Here is a 17,560-nt window from a genome sequence, read left to right on the forward strand (position 1 = left end):
TGCCCGTGCCAGTTGGCACAATGTACATGTGTGATTTTTATCTGATGTGTTTTGACAATACAAAAGTTATTTTAATATAACCTTGTGTGGAGTTCCTTTTGTGGTGTGCCTAGTATGTTGTTGCTGTTGTGTGCTGGCGCAAATGCTTTACACATCGCCTCCGAGTTTAGCCTTACTGCTCGGGCCAAGCTACCAAGGGGGTGAGCAGGGGTTATCTTGGCGTGTGACTTCCTTGCCCTGACTAGAATGGTGGTTTCTGCCTGGCTTTGGGGTCAGCCTTGGCCTACCAGAAATAGCCAGTTCTAACAGGTGGCGTCCGACACTTACTGCCGGACATGTGTGTCTTGTCAAGCCAGTGAGAAAACGGGGGTGAAGCTGAAAGCTCCCCTGGAACCACTTCCTGTCGTTAGCACCCCCTTTGAAAGGGTGGGTATCGACATTGCGGGGCCATTAGATCCACCAACTTCAGCTGGTCACAGGTTTATCCTGGTTCTGGTGGATCACGCCACACGGTACCCAGAGGCCATCCCTCTGAGGACCATTACTGCACCTGCAGTGGCAAGGGCCCTCATGGGGATCTTTACCCGAGTGGGTTTCCCCAAGGAAGTTGTGTCCGACAGGGGGACTAACTTCATGTCAGCTTACATGCGGGCTATGTGGAAGGAGTGTGGGGTTACCTACCGGTTCACCACTCCTTACCACCCACAGACCAATGGTCTGGTGGAAAGGTTCAACAAAACCTTGAAAAGTATGATCAGAAGTCTGCCTGAGAGCCTGCGGAGGAAATGGGACGTCCTCCTACCCTGTCTGTTGTTTTCTTACAGGGAAGTTCCACAGAAGGGAGTGGGCTTCAGCCCCTTCGAACTTCTGTATGGGCACCCTGTGCGTGGACCTCTCAGCCTGGTGAAAGACGGATGGGAAAAGAGTAGACTCCCAGGAAGCTTCCCCAGGATGTGGTGAGCTACATGCTGGCTTTCCGGAGCCAAATGGCTAAGTTGTGGAAGCAAGCTTCAGACAACTTGGAAGCCAGCCAAGCAGTGATGAAGGAGTGGTATGACCACAACGCTCACCCTGTGGAGTTGGAGCCTGGCCAGAAAGTGTTGGTGATGGAACCTGAAGAGCTTAGTGCCCTCCAAGTTCGCTGGACAGGCCCCTTTGAGGTGATGGAGAAAAAGGGTAAGGCCACTTACTTGGTGGACCTTAAGACCCCTCGACAGCCCCTACGGGTGCTTCATGCCAATCGTCTCAAAACCCACCATGAGAGGCCCGAGGTCATCTTAATGATGGTGACTGATGGAGCAGAGGAAGCGGAAAGCGAACCTCTCCCTGATCTCTTTTCGTCTCAGGAAAAGGATGGGTCGGTGGAGGGAGTGATTCTCTCACCATCCCTGACTCCTGAACAGCAGAGGGACTGCCGCCAGGTCCTGGAGCAATATTCCTCGCTGTTCTCCCTTGTCCCGGGAAGGACCCACCTGTGTACCCATGATGTGGACACAGGAGACAGCCCACCTGTGAAGTCTAAGACCTACCGGCTGTCAGACAAGGTGAAGGCCAGCATCCACAGTGAAGTCACAAAGATGCTGGAGCTAGGAGTAATTGAACCTTCTAGTAGCCCCTGGTCCAGTCCGGTGGTTCTGGTACCAAAAGCTGCCCCACCGGGCACCACTCCAGAACTAAGGTTCTGTGTGGATTACCGGGTACTGAATTCAGTGACCAAAACTGATGCACATCCGATCCCTAGGGCGGATGAACGAATTGACCGGCTGGGAGCTGCCCAATACTTGAGTACCTTTGACCTCACTTCAGGGTACTGGCAGATCTTCCTTACAGATGGAGCAAAGGAAAGGTCAGCCTTCTCCACGCCTGAGGGCCACTACCAGTTCTGCGTAATGCCCTTTGGGCTCAAGAACGCCCCTGCCACCTTTCAGCGGCTGGTGAACCAGGTCTCTCAGGGATGGAGGCCTTCTCCGCTGCTTATCTGTATGATATTGCCGTCTTCAGCAGCAGTTGGGAGGACCATTTGTGTCACCTACAAGCTGTTCTCCAGGCCCTGAAAAAAGCTGGCTTGACAATCAAGGCCAGTAAATGTCAGATCGGGCAGGGGTCGGTTGTGTACCTAGGCCACTTGGTGGGCAGGGGAACGGTGCAGCCCCTCCAGGCAAAGATTGAGGCAATCATGGCCTGGGAGCCCCCCAAGACCCAAACAGAGGTCCGAACCTTCCTGGGCCTCACAGGATACTACCGTCGCTTTGTGAAGGGGTATGGCACTATTGTGGCCCCCCTAACTGAGCTTACATCTAAGAAGCAATCCCGACGGGTAGTCTGGACGGAGGCTTGTCAGCAAGCCTTTGATAAGTTGAATCAAGCAATGTGTGCAGCATCAGTCTTAAAGGCTCCGAATTTTTCCAAAGAATTCATTGTCCAGACAGACGCATCAGAGCATGGCATTGGGGCAGTGAAATCGCAACTCAATGAAGAGGGTCTGGATCAACCTGTTGTCTTCCTGTCCAGGAGACTGCTTCTCCGGGAACAAAAGTGGAGTGCAATTGAGCGCGAAGCCTTTGCAGTGGTATGGGCTCTGACGAAGTTGCGGCCATACCTGTTTGGCTTGCACTTCCTGATTCAGACCGACCATCGACCCCTTCGTTGGCTGATGCAAATGACGGAGGAGAATCCCAAGCTGTTGAGATGGTCCATCTCCCTACAGGGAATGGACTTCCGGGTGGAACATCGGCCAGGAGTGGACCACGCCAATGCAGACGGTCTCTCCAGGTATTTCCGCCTTAGTGATTTGAACTCACAAGGGGTTGGGTAGCTCTCCCCACTTTCAGCTGGGGGGACGCGTGTTAGACCTGTCGGCCCTTTGGGTGGTCCCTCCTACTTATTTATTTATTTTTGTCCCCTTTCTGACTTCCAATCCTTTCATTTTTATGTCCACTGAAATTTTTGGTGTTGTCCTAGGGGGTGGGTGCTACCTTGTCCTCATACTTTTATTGAGGCCTAGAAGTCCCCCCTTTTCTCATGAAAATTTAGTCCTACAAAATGGTGGCCGGTAACTGCCACAACTGATTACCTCAGGGACTGGCCCATAGACTGGCCCATAGACTCATATTGGGAATCTAGAACCTTCTGGCCTGTCCTGGACACTTGGGGCTAGGGGTATAAAAGGCCAACTGTAGGGCAGCCATTTTGGCATACAGGGAGTGACAGCTGGAGTTCAGACTGCTGTGTTAGGGGGATGGGGCGCTGAGGGGGATTGAATTCTCTTAGGATTTGCTGTCTCGCGGCTGTCGTTCCCCCCACCCTACCTATAGATCTGGCCCTGCTCTAGATAAACTTCTTCTGAAACTGGCTCAGGTGTCACCACACTGAGAGGGGCCGTCTTATTGGTCACTGAGCTGTAGCAGTGAGTGTGGCCTGGGGACACTGCCTGGTTGCATCTGTCGAGTAGAGGCTGAGAAGATCCCCCGCCCTCTCTATCCAGCATAATCTTTACTTATAGGGTTTCTATAAAGTTGTAAACCACGTTTACTTGCCCAAGATCACCTGTGCTGGGGAGCGCTGGGAGGACATCCTGTCGCTGAATCCTGGAGACATTTCCATAGGGGCCCCACTGTGGAGAGTAAATGTCGCCTGTGACAACGGGCTGGGCACCCTCCCGTGAGGCTCTGTGATTTCCGCCTAGCGTGAGGGGGAATTAGCCACCCGGCGATCGCCTTGCTGAGGAGAACCTCACTGTGGGGGCGGGGCCGAGGGTAGTGTTCCTCAACCTGGGCAAGTCAAGTGGAGGGATGGCCTTTCTCCCAGAGTAGGCGGTGCCGCACCAAAGTGTTCCCCTTCCTGCGCAACCTCAGTGGAGGCCTGGCCTTCTTCTCAAGGCGGCGTCGTGCTGAAGTGACTTCCCTTCCCTTCTGCGCAGGCCCAGTGGGGGGCTTGGCTTCATTGGGGAGAGGCAGATCAACGACGGAGCAACGCCTTGCTGACAGAAGTTCTCCAGCCTCAGCCGACTCGCCAAGTTGTCAACAGGGGCGGCCTCGCTTCCGTGAAGATCTGGTGTGTGGGCTTGTATTTCCGCCGGGAGTCTGACGGTGAGATCGGAGACTCCCTGTGGCAGTAAGAAAACAAAGAACAATTCTTCAAGCTACAAGTAAGCTGGGAATTGGGGCCCTTGCGGAACACAATCGTGGTGAAGTTGCTAACGGGTCAAATGTTGATCTACCTCCCTAATCCCTGGTGGTGAGGTAACGAGAGCCAGGGGATCATAAAAATTAACAAGAACTATACTTCAGAAGCGAGAGTCTTGATAAGCTTAAAACGACTGTTTGACCTTGGATACCACTGAACAGAAACCAGGGAATTGTGGGTTATCTGCTCAAGTACCAGAGTATTGGCCGTGAATAACACATGTTTTTGTTCCACAGGGGGTAAATGAATCTGGTTTCTATTATATTAATGCCTGTACCAATCCTAATTAAAGGAACGTGTGAGAATATTACAATGCTGGGAAAAGGCACCAACCTGTTCCACTATATAGGTGCATGCTAATGAATATTGTCAAATTGCAAGGTGACTTCCTCGGAACCAGAGTACTAAGTGAAAATTGCTGAGATCATTTTTCCTGGAAGAAAAAGTTCTTTAATTGATGTAATGACAAGCACTTATTGATGCAAATAATCAGATGTGGAAATGTTTGATGAGCTAAAGTTTTATACTACTGAAAGAAAGTACATCTAAAGATTTTTATAAAGCCTTCCATGTTTTTCTAACAAGGTGTAGTGTCATTTTTGGAGTGGAAGTATGCTGTGATACTGTACTGAGTGGGACGCAAGTGCTACAATTCACCTTTGAGATAGGCCTTACCACCCGAGCCAGGCTACCCTAGGTGGACCGGTATTCTCAGGTCCAACACACCCTTTCTGAATCTCTGTGATATCCCTGCTGTCCTATGTGGAGAATTCTCTCATATGTTTGAAATACTTGGTATGTTTAACAGGCCACAATGCAGGTTAGTATGATCCAGGTTTGTACATTAAATGTAATATTGAATGTGTTTCCTTAGTATAAGTGCAGTAGGCCTGAAACTCAGGCCACGAAAATAAAGACCTTGCTTTACTTTCTATGAACTAATGGAATGTGCGTTTGTGCAAAATTGCCACAGTCTTCAGCATTACCTCGCTTCCGCTAACATTATATTTTCAATTTTCTTGCTGAATATTAGCTTTGCCTTATTTTACAAGTTTGCTCTGCAGAATGGCCTTGTACCAGGCTACATCTTCCATGCTAATTTGGTGCAAAAGTAACTTTGCTGAAAAATGCTTGGGGTATATCTCATACTGACTGTGACTATATATGTTGCTGCTGGACCATGCATTATTGGGATGAAAATGTGTACATGATTAACATTAGATTATAATATAATAAATACTAATTAACATTAATGATCAAGGTTGGCATGTGCATGGATTCTGGGAGCTTAGGGTGAGCCCCTTTGCCTTATTGTAGAATCCCCTACAATACCAAGAGATTTTCTGACACGTTAATCAAATTATAAACACCTGGCAAATTCTGTCATTTTCCTCATTCTCCACAGATAGGATAGTCATTATTAGGTGATCTGCAAATCATCTGTGTGTAACTCCCAAAACTGTAGGTCTCTCAAATCACTGCTCTCTGAATGCTGGAAAACAACTGTTTACCAGCACATACTAGAACTTGCACTCTACTTGTCCTTTGACTTATACGCCAGTTAAATGTTCGGACTATAACTTGGTTGGCCCTCTCCAGTATCCCATCATGACAGACAAGTTACTCCCTTGATACAGCTCCTTCTCCTTGTGGAATGTCACACTGCCAAGGTAGCCACTTCCTTTTTCCCCTGCCACCCTTGACCAGCAATGACTGGGGTCTAAATTAATGTCTCTGGGCCAGTACCAGTATCCAAGCTGCCACCCAGCATTCTTCAGTTGACACGCATATCTTAAACCTGTCTTTCCTTTCTCCATGTTCTATTCTACTTTAGGCCCTCATTTTTCTTCTCCTTTTTATCTTTATGGCCATCAAAGTTCACCCACCTTGCTAACCGTCACCTCATTTATTATGCTTGCTTCTCTTCGTGCCTCTGTTTCCTTTCATATATGACAAAGATGTCGCAGACAGGCATCCCCCTAGGCTCCCCAGCAGAGACTGTCCTCAACATTGGGAACGTGTGCACACACTGCCTGAATCAATCAATCAATCATCCATGAAGGTCTCAAGGCACTGGAGGTGCTGACTGCTTTGTGATGATTTGCTCATTCAAAGAGCCAGGTCTTGAGTCTTTTTCTGAATATCGGGACTGATGAGGCAATCCCGAGGTGCAGGGAAGGCTGTCCAAGCTTTGCCCACCAGGTGTAAGAAGGAGCATCCAACGTTGTTGCCTCAGCGGATTAGGGGGTGTCAGAGAGGAAGAGGGAGGCGATTCATAGTTGTTTGGTCGGTTGGTGGAAGTTCATGCGTTTTGTGATGCATGCTGATCCTCTGTTTTGTAAGGCTTTGTATGGATGCGTCAGCATCTTGACCTGGCATCTCTTCTGGATCGGGAGCCAGTGCAGCTTCTTGAGGTGGGGTGTGATATGGGTCAGTCTGAGGTGGTTGAGGAAGAATCTTGCCACTTTTTTATCGTCTGTAGTCTCTTCTGGAGACCTGCGGTGATTCCTACGTTGAGTGCCATCATGTAGTCCAGTCTGACGATCTTACAGAGCATGAGTAGGGTGAGAAAGAAGGTGGATCAGACTGTGTTTACCTGTTTCTTCATGGATAGCTTGCTGTTCAGCATGATGCTGAGGTCGAGGGCATGGTCTGTCAGGGAGGGGAATGGGCCGAGTTCAGCAGGCCACCATGCCTCATTCCATGGTGAGTGGCTGTTCCCAATGACTCACTGGGCCTTCATTGGGTTCTGGTCACAGTATATCTTCACCTGTGCACATGGCCCCTGTGAATGTACCTTGTGCTCCTCATGACTGCTTACCAGCCAATCAGCCAGTGCTTACACTAGTTTTCACCTGAACAAGGAAACACACCCTTTAGACTTAATGGCTCCAGTGGAACAACAGGTGATTTTCTCTCGCAGCCTCTCCAGATATGAAGAAATTGAGGCTGATTTACAATGGCCTCCAAGTTTACATCAAATAGAACTTCAGTAGTAGTCATTTACAAACTGTTACATGCCTAGGCTTTCCTATTTTCAGTTTTTATTTGTTGTGAATTCTGGCGGAGGGTTTTCAGTGTTTTCTAGTGTTTTGAAAACATTTTAAATTCGGTGGTTATCATGCTCATTCAGTTTTACTCTTTTGCATAAAGATAGGGATGGGGTTTTTCCAGATGCTTATAAAGAAATGTGCCTTCATTTCCTTCCGTCCCTCGATATTCCTACATTCTTTCCCACTCCCAACTTCCTTCTTTGCACCCGGTCATGGAATTTGCTCTTTCAAATAGCTTCTGACTGTTTGTGCAGCTCCCTTCCTGTCTTTTGCCCTAGCGCACAAATCCCTATTTCAACCCTTCCAGTCCGCCCTATTTCGAAGACGTGTAACAATGGCAATATGTTTTGATCTAATTAAGATTTGAACATAGCAGATAGAAGTTTAGAGGTGGGTATTTAACAAACCTTCCTGCCTCTCTGTTCTTTACACAAAAGGCAAAGATTTGGTGAATAAAGATTAGTTATGGCCTGAGATATATATATATGTATGTGAGCAAGGCCACCCCGCTGGCCGAAACGCGTCATCTTGTCTGTTTCATTTGCGTTTTTATGGATAAATAAAAGTCACTGCTGCCAGCAGTGAGTGAAAGAATATTTGAAAGAGTCAGTTTTTCTCTTTGTGGTGGGTTCAAGCACCAGAGCGGTATTTGGATATATATATATATATATATATATATATATATATATATATATATATATATATATTTTTTTTTGTGGGGAGGACAGTTACTGTAAGCCAGTGGCCTTCTGTTCTGTTCTGTGCTTTGAGATACCAAAGAAAAACTGGGCTATAAATTATTAATTTTTACTGACTAATCTTGGCTTATAACCAATGTACCTGGTTTTAGGGTAGAGCTTGCTAAGAAATTATTTTCACTATATGGATGTTGGTGACAGCAAACTGTGCAGCTGTGTGAAGAAGCAGATAAAGTAATAAAGAAGCTTCATTGCCTGCATTGCCTGATCCATAAGGATTCACTGCAAGAGAGCACAGCAAAATTCAAGGCGCAGTAACTTTGTTTCTGAACAACTGATACCATTTAAATGAGAGAGAATAATATTTGTGTTGTGGAAATACCACCTTGTAATTGAGTTTAATGCAGAATATAAATAAAAAGATCTATAGGAACACTGTGGCCTTGAGAAAGAGAACATCCCTCGAAACAGGTGTTGGCTGTTTGTGTACAGGCCTCTTGGGAAGGTGTATAACGCATGAAGAATGAAAAAAAAACATAGATTAACATTAAAGGTCACTTTTGGAACAATATATGAACATTTGGTGGGACTGATGATGTTACATTGAATCAGAAGTTTTCAAACCCCTCCCCCTTTTTTAGGATATAGCACTCATGTGCAACCCACTAAAATAGCACTGTAAAACATGCCTCTACAATGGATCATCTTCTCTGTTTGTGTTTTTTTTTACGCATGTTTACACCTGTTTACTGTATCATTCTTTTTTTTTTCCTTTTTGCTGCTGTTTCCCAATTGTTGTTTATACTACCCCCTTGTTCTTTCTTTCTGCCTATTGTAAAGCGCTCTGATATCCTTCGGGATCTTGTTCGCGCTATATAAAACTATATAAATAAATAAATAAATAAATGCCAGTGCAGTGCTAATGCAGTTTTCAACTGCAATTTCGACCTGGCAGGAGTATAACTTCTGATTTAATAGTAATAAGTCACTCCTAAGGTAGGCCCTGACTGCTTATAGGGCAGGGTGCATGGTATTTAAAAAGTAAAACATGTGTAATTAAAATGTACATGTCCCGGCAGTGAAGCCCCCCTAAAGTCGTTTTTCACTGTAGCAAGGTGAGCAGTGCAATATACTAACACTGCATTACCTTGTTAAACTCAATCAGTGATAACTTCAGTTTGAATGCTGAAAAACACATCGTCCACTCACTTGAATTGTAATTTTAAATTCTCTTTAATTGTAAAGTTGGACTTTAAGTTCCTATTCTAAAAATGCCACTTTTAAGAAACTGGCATTTTCTGCTTAAATCAACTGTACATTTCTGCCATTGTCAAGGGTCACATGACTAATAATGGCTCTGTGTGGTGTGATGTGTATTTCTTTGAGGGAGGGGACCTTGGGTATGGGGAAGGGTTTTCCTCTCCTGAGCACAATGGCCTGAGGGTTGTGCCTAGCACTTCCTGGGCTTCAAAATGTAGCCAGAGGGCTGTGCCCACCCCCTTTCTGACTATCTGTGCTGTCACTGGCAAACACAAATCCCACTTGATCCTGCCTGCCCTGTGTTAGCCTAGATGGACTGAAGCGAAACCCAGGGGAAGGGGTAGAGATGACCATAACTATTTTAAATTGAGACAGAGGGGGTGTCCCCCTTACACAGACTGGCATTGGGTAAAAGGGGCACCCCTGGAAGTGTGGATACCAAGATGAAGGACTGACCCGCTGTTCAAAGCCTGAATGAAGACTAGATTTCCTTGTCTTCATCCCAGGACCCCAGAATTGACACCAAGGGTCAGATGGATGAACTCCTGTTCGAATGTCATGGACACAACAAGCTTCCAGAGGCCTTCGATGCAACCATCCAACTGAGCCTGCTTAGAACTTTCTGCTGGCCTCTGCTGGAGTGAGTCCTGACTCCCAAGTAGTCCCCCAAAGGGACTGGACTCCTGTCTGGTGTCAAAGTGTACTCCTCTAACTTTAAACTGCAAGAACTGGACTACAAGTGAAGAATCAGATAGTTTGGGTTCTTTGTGTCAAAAGAACCATCGCTGGTCTCCTCTCCTCATAAGCACGAGCAGATTTCATCGATGTCAATGAGGGACCTTCATGGTTGCACGCTTTGGACTTCACCCACATGGTGCTCTTTGTATCAACAATGACCGCACGCATTTCCCGCCAATGCAAAGCTCTGAGCAGTGACCAGCACTTTATGCCGGATATGACTGCTTGTGCTCCCTCACTAACTGGAAGTTCCAGCTGAGGCGTCTTTAATTGTACAAGACTTAGGGGTCCATTAGGATGGCGGACAGATCGCCACCACCATGCAGGTGGTGGCGATCCGTCCGCCATCCTTGCCCATCCGCCACCTGTTTCCCCCCCGCCATATTACAATGGCGGGGGGGACCGTGGCAGATGGGAAGACTGTCCGCCGCTTTTCGACCGCGGCAGAAAAGGCCTGATATGGTAGTGGTATCTATCAGACACCGCCAGCCATATTAGGATGGCCTGAGGGGAATGCCTTTCCGTGGCGGCAATCCCGCCATAAAAAGGCATATGGTTCCTGCTTTAGGGTTCCGTTGTGGGCCCCAAGGGTGAAGGGGGGTGGGGGGTGCACATGGGGGGTACCTATGGTACCCCCCTGCGTTTCACAGCCCCACATGGCAGGCACCGTGCGGTGCCTGTCATGTTGTGCTGTGAAACGTACAAAATCCATTTTTCACATTGCGGCGGCAGGTGCTTTAAGCACCGTCCGCCGCAATGTTAAAAATTGCGGGATGCACCCGCCACTGTGGTGGGTGCATCCTGATTGGGGGCACGGTTCCTCCACCCTTGTGGCGGACGGTACCTGCCCCCGACAGGATCCTAATGGACCCCTAAGTTAGAAAGTAAACATCCACTGGTGGGGAACCTGGTCCATTTGTTCAAACCATACTCCATCACAGTCAGCCTGAACTTGTTAATTTGATCCAGTCCAATGTGACCAATTAACCTTGATTGGTGCTTTGTGTTTCCTGGCACTATTTGTACCTAAAACTGAAAAAAAATCATATCTCCAGTTCAGCTTGTTAGGTATTTGTTGTTTTGGTGTAATTGTTTTTCTTACATTTCCACTGTGTTTCATAATTGGCTTGGGATGTTTCTTGTGTTTTCACGTTATCACTGTTTTAGTGCTGCTAAATACTTTACACATTGCCTCTAAATTAAGCTTGACTGACTGCTTTTGTGCCAAGCCACCAAAGGCACAGGTTTATTTAGTGACTTTTGTGGTTCATCTTGAGAAGGGTTGTGCTTATTACTTGAGTGGGGTCCTCTCATCTAGTAAGCCAATGTGGTTCAGGATTACTATCACCTTTTGCATGTGAACCGACCTCTAATCGTTGCACAAAAATGATAACTTTTCTGTGGCTACTTTTTTTTACTTGATGTCCATTAACAGCCTAAATAAAAAAATAATAAAAGTAATTAGACAACTATATCTCTAAGCTATGTTCTAACCGTACCTCATTTCCTCTTGCCAGGCAATACTGATTCTAAAACTATCATGCCTCATCTGTCTATTTTCTTTATTTGTATGCCAGCTATACATTTCTGTGAATGAGACTAAGCCTGCCAGTAACCAGTGCATCCCTGCACATTGCAACTCTATCACTGAAAATTATTCAGTATGGGAGAATGGCTGTGAGTTGTTCTTTGATATCCTTATCAGACCTTGTGAGAAAGTGCCTCTTTTGCAGGGTTAAACCCTCACTTTTGCTTGGTTTTAATGTGGCTTCAAATGTAGTGCACAGGGTCCCTGCCAACCAGGGACCCTGGGCCAGTGCTCCTTTCCTAACCTAAAACAAGCCCCCAATTGGGACTGCCGTCCACTATAAGTCCCTAGTGAATGGCACCTTGTGTACCTAGGGTCTGTGGGCTGAAGAGGATCCCTTGGGACCCGCCTCACTTGGAGACTGCCACTGCTCTTGCAGCCTGCATGCTCCAGTGAGGGAGAAAACAACAAAGTGGACATGGTACCCTGCCTGGGTTCCACCCCAGCTAGCTCTGCCTGACAGGATAGGTAAGTCACCCCTCTAGAGGGCCTCACAGTTCTAAGGCAGGGTGCATTATACTGAAGATGAGGGCATATCTGCATGAGCAGAAAGACCCCTACAATGTTGGGCACCATTTCCTAATATTGTAAGTGCCAGTGCAGCCAACTCGAATTTCCCAGCACTATGATGGTTTCACTGAATACAGGAGATTTTGGTATCAAAATACTCTTTCAATAAATCCACACTGATGCCAGTGTGGGATTTATTGTACCCTGTACTCAGATGGTCCCTTAGAGGTGCTTCTGAATCCCTACCAATTCTGGACTAGCTGCAGGCAGCCAGCCACCACCAGACAGGTTTATGGACCCCTGTGTAGAGAGCCCCTGCTCTACGGGGCCAGAAATAATGAACACCCTGGCAGGGGTGTTATGCCTCCTCCCCCAGGATGGTCTAGTGCTTGAAAGGGGAAGCTTTAAAGGCCTACTGCTTTGAAATGCGACCACCAGTCTCTGCTGCCAGGAGCAGATGGCAGCCCCTGGTTTACACTCCCACTTTTGGCAGGAAAGGGGGCGGGAAAATTAAATAAAATACTAATTGCGCCCACCTCTGCCAACTCCACCCCTGAGGTGGTGGTATCAAAGTTAAGCCTAACTTTCAGTCCCCGCCATCTTGAAGATGGGGGGACCGCTGCAATCAGGGGTAGGGCTACGCCCCCTCCCACAGTAGGGTGGCACAATAGAGGGTGTAGTCATGCCAGGTGAGGTGCCCATTGGCCCTACCTGCTACTTCCCTAAAATGCCTCTTAAATTTAATATGTAGGTGGCCCGCAGATTCGACAGACCAACGAAGACAGAAGATGACTGCTGCTGGACCAGGAACTGAACCGCTGCAGCCAAACCCTGCAAGAAGCCCACCACTTGAAACCGTTCAACCACTGGACCTGCTGTTCTTCCAGAAACTCTTCAAGGCCTCTATGAAACCCCAGAGACCTTTCAACCTTCACCAAAGTGCCAAGGACCTCCCTTAAGATTCGAGGCTCTAGTCCCCAGTGCCCGTTGGTACCAGATCCACAGTAGTGAGGACCAATCCTTGTGTTGACGCGACTCACTGCTACCAAAGAACCCCACGACTGCAGTGGCACAAGCCAGCCAGGAACATCTCACCCTCATACAAACAACATAACTCCAAAGCTATATAGCAGGCACAATATTGCAAAATCAGTAGTATTGGCTTGTACCCCAACAACATAAACCCTAGAAACATGCTATTGAAACTAACATAAAGTTAACACACTGTCACATAAGCACCATTGCATCATAAGTAGAGGTGTGCAAAATGTGGATAACTTGCTTTTGCATATTTACCCAAAATTCCCATTTACCTGTATATTTTAGTACAAAATGTATCCTCACGTCCTCACGGCCATTTTCAATGTGAGGAGGCATTTTGGCAAAATAAACAGTGCAAAATATACAAGCTCCATGAACAACAGCTGCTCACATCCTGGCCATTTGCACTGTTCCTATGGTAAACAATAAAATGAAAGTTTGAGATGTAATTTCTGGAATTTTGTGTTACAGGAGTAACGTGAAATTGTCACAGGCATAAGTGAGATTACTCTAGGACCTTATGTTATGCATATATAATACCACACTCGAGTTCTGCTCTAGAAAATTGACCCACCCCAACTGATAAGAATAATTGGAAAATGTGTTAGGCACAACTATCCATAAATATAAATGATCAGAAACATTATGCAACATTAACTCATTTTACTGTAGAAATCGCACAAAACATTTTAGAACATAATATTAAGCAATCTCTCTACCAACCACACATGACAAAACACCATAAGCTATAAAACTATGGTTCATTGAGTGTGATGGATGGCTTTCCCTATGTGTGTGAAAAGGGCACCTAGATAGAGAATGTGCTACAATGCCATGGTTGGCATTACACAAATTCAATAGAACATTATACCATAATTAAGCATGGGCGGATCTAGCGGATCTCGCGTACGCAAACTTGCGGATTTACGGATTCGCAATCCGCGAAGATCCGCGAACTCTAGCGGATTTGCGGATTTTCCCGTTTTTTGTGTTTGCGCGCGTTCGCGCCGATTTTGGGACAAGTTCGCAATTGCGAACTTACTTTTCGGCTCGCAACGGCCGCGACTATGTTGTTTCTACGTCTGGTTTATCATCACAGGTTCACAGCACCCTCTGTTTCACCACTGCCACCCTCTGGGACACCCATGCCACCCTCTGGTACATCCTCACTGCCACCCATTAGGTTTATTTATCACTGTAGATTATGGTGGTTGAAAAAAGCAAGCACACCTGCCCTTCTTCAACTGCCATCAATTAATTTGTGTTTCATTAATGTGTCAGTAATTTTGAAAGTTCCAGTCTGGCTGGCACCTGCTTCCTTCCTTATCTGTAATTTGCTTTTTGTTGCAGTGAAAAAAAATTTTCACAGGACCTTTATGGTCTACTTGTAGCTATTCTATGAGCCTGCTGTTTGGGTCATAGCAGGGTCATAGAATAGTTGCAAACTCTGGAGGGGCCCATCAGGAAGCACTACCTTGAATGTTACTAATGTTAAGTTTGAACTTTTGCACCTGCTCATTGCTTTCAGTTTAGCTAAAATCGTTTTTTTCTGCAATTTCGCGCGTTTTTTGTGGCGCGAATCCGTGCGAGATCGATTTCGGAAGCCGCGAATACGTGCGAATACAAAATTGTTTTTTTTGCGACGTGTATGTTCGCGTGATCTTGCGCGTGTTCGCGAGGCGCTTCTAGCTATACGTTTGCCAAGTTACCCTATCGGTCGTACACGGGCGCGGCCATCTTGTTTGCGTGACGTATTCCGTTTCCGGCCGCTATGTGTAATCTCGCAAAGTGTGCTGCTCGCTAGTACAATTTCGCGCGTACTCGCAAGGAAAATCTCGCGCGAACTTACCCACGCGGTCGTGAACGGGCGCTGCCATCTTGTTTCTCATTCATTGCTATGGTTCTGGGCATGCTTTCTCTATCCTCTCTCAATCTCTGCCATCCTTTGCTTGTTTGAAGTTTTTTTGATCTAATTTTACTTATTATCTATCCCTCTATTTTTCTAGCTCTATATTTTTGTGTTTTCTGCAGCTTTTAGTTACTTTTAAACTACTTTTTTAAACTCTTTTCTTTTCTTCTTCTCTATTCTATTTCTTGTTTATCATTTAACTCTATTTCTGCCCAGACCATGGTAAAGGGAGCCGGGAAGCACCCTGAGAAGGGGAAGGGTCCCGCACCCCGTGCCCGGCTCCCGTGCGGGCGTTTAAGGGGGGAGCAAGTGGTCCTGCGGGAGATCTTCAGCGCGGAGGAAGTGGCGGCACTGATCTTCCACGTCCAGCGCCGCCTCCCCAAGACGATCCTGGGAGGCGGCAAGATCGCGACTGGCTATGGCATCCGGGAGCGTCGCAAGCGGTGGGAGAAGGTGTGCCGGGCCATGTACAAGATCTCTGGGGTCCGGCGCACATATAACCAGGCCACCCACCGCTGGACCGATGTCATGGACCGGGAGCGGGACTTGCTGGACGCGCTCGGCGTAGAGGTCCCCGGGCTTGGTGAGTAGAAGTAGTAGTACATTTACTACTCTGTTTTATCCTGCTCTGTTATTTGCAAATCTTTGTTCTTTACCAAGAGCAATAATGCTGCCGATTACATTGAGGTAAATTATATTTCAAAATCTTCTATGCATTTCAGGTGCACTGCTCTCCTTCTCAGTAGCCTTGCTTGCTACTATGCTTCTTTGTTTTGTATGTTGTGTTCAGAAGCATTTCATTGGCCTGAGAAATTATGTATGAGTGTAGTGTAAAGATAAGAACTGCGTAATGCTAGACAGTAAGGGTCATATTTTCAATTACCGGCGCATCCCTGCAAAGTAGCAGGGATGCGGCAGTAATTGTGTGCCATGCCACCACCACCCATTGGCCCAAAACGTCACAGAAGCCTTACGCATCTGTGCCGTAAAGGCAGCGCATTGCTGGAGTTGCGTGCCAACGATGGCGCAGCTCCAGCAATGCTCTGGGGTACCCTATCTCCCCAATGCTGCATCAAGCCGTACGTCGGCTCCAAGCGTGCAGGGTTTGAGTCATGCATCATTGTCCTAAAAGTGACTGATTGACATCTTGTAGATTTCCCTCAGCCACTTTTAGGATTCGTTCCTGCGCAGGTACGTCCTCCCTTGCGTCGGAACGCCCCCTGATGGCGCAGGGCTTTACAACGTGATGCATCGCCCATATGCCCATATGTGTTTTTTTTTAATATATACGCCGCACCAACACCATGGCGAGTCTTTTGTTCTGCCGCTGCTTCACAAAAGGCACGCAACAATGGAGGAAAATGAGCCGCAACTTCCGCAAGGGACTTCTAAATAAGCCCCAACAGACTGAAGTCCAGTCCTTCCTTTAGACACATGGCTATAAGAAGAAATAGTGGCGGTGGTGGCGGGTGGATTGATAGTTTGAGTATTCACTGATCTGCAAGCAGGATGGACTTTGTCTGTCACTTCGCGTGCTGCGCACTGCTGCCTGCAGTGCCAGGCCTAGGCAAACCTCTTTAGTAGTCTGTTTATTGAGTTACATAGGAACTTTCTAAGTCAACGTTCCGCAAATCAGGCAATACGAATAACGTAGTATACCACATGAGATAGATCCCGTGGAATAGTTGTCTATCTATTTGCTATTTTTCCAAAATATTTTGTTATTGTTCTTTTGAAATGTTTGATTTGGTTGAAAAATCTCATCCATGTTTTCTGGTTTTTCTTTCTTTCATGTTGTACATCAGCTCCCCCCAAGGGCAAGAGGACACAGGAGGAGGGTGCTGAGGATGCAGGCCAGGATCGGGCAGGCGAGGGCTCCTTTGCTGGCCCCAGTAAGTTTACATTTTAATAAACAGTACCTATTTTTTCCTAGCGTTCCTCATTCGATTTTTTCTAAATCGTCTTTGATCTTCTTGTAGACTGGATATAAATTCTTATCCTGCCTCGAATATGACTCCCTGTGGTATTACTAGACTATTCTTATTAGTCTGTCTGTGTAGCTAACTAAGATTGGACATTTGGCAATTCCATTGGACTCCCATTCTATTCAGCAATACCTCTATGCACTGTCTCCTTACTGACTAGATAGTGTGGCAGAGTCATTCAGCTCCCGAAGTCACCGATTATAGATCCCCAATGATCTCTAGATTATCGTACGCAGGACAAGAGAGTAGTACGGAGTCACAGCACAGTCAAGAAGTGTCAGAGGCACTCATGCTTGCAAAAATTCCAAAACCTTTAGCTCATCCCCTCTAGTCTGGAGGAACAAAAACCACAGAGTCTATTTAAGTTTAAAAGCTTTATTAAAAGTAAACACATTTATTAAAATCTACTTTGTCATAAAACTATTTAACTGAAAACGGAAAAGTGGTTAGTGCTGACGATTAATTGGACACATTTCTTGTGGTCGAGCCGAGCTCTCACCTGGTTTGAACTTGATCCTGGTCGTGTTCTTAGGAGTCAAGCTTCTGTCTGTTAGGAGAAAAAGTGGTGCGTGTTAAAAATCAAAAGCAAGCAT

This window comes from Lissotriton helveticus, chromosome 9 (assembly GCF_964261635.1).
Source record: "Lissotriton helveticus chromosome 9, aLisHel1.1, whole genome shotgun sequence".
NCBI lineage: Eukaryota > Metazoa > Chordata > Amphibia > Caudata > Salamandridae > Lissotriton > Lissotriton helveticus.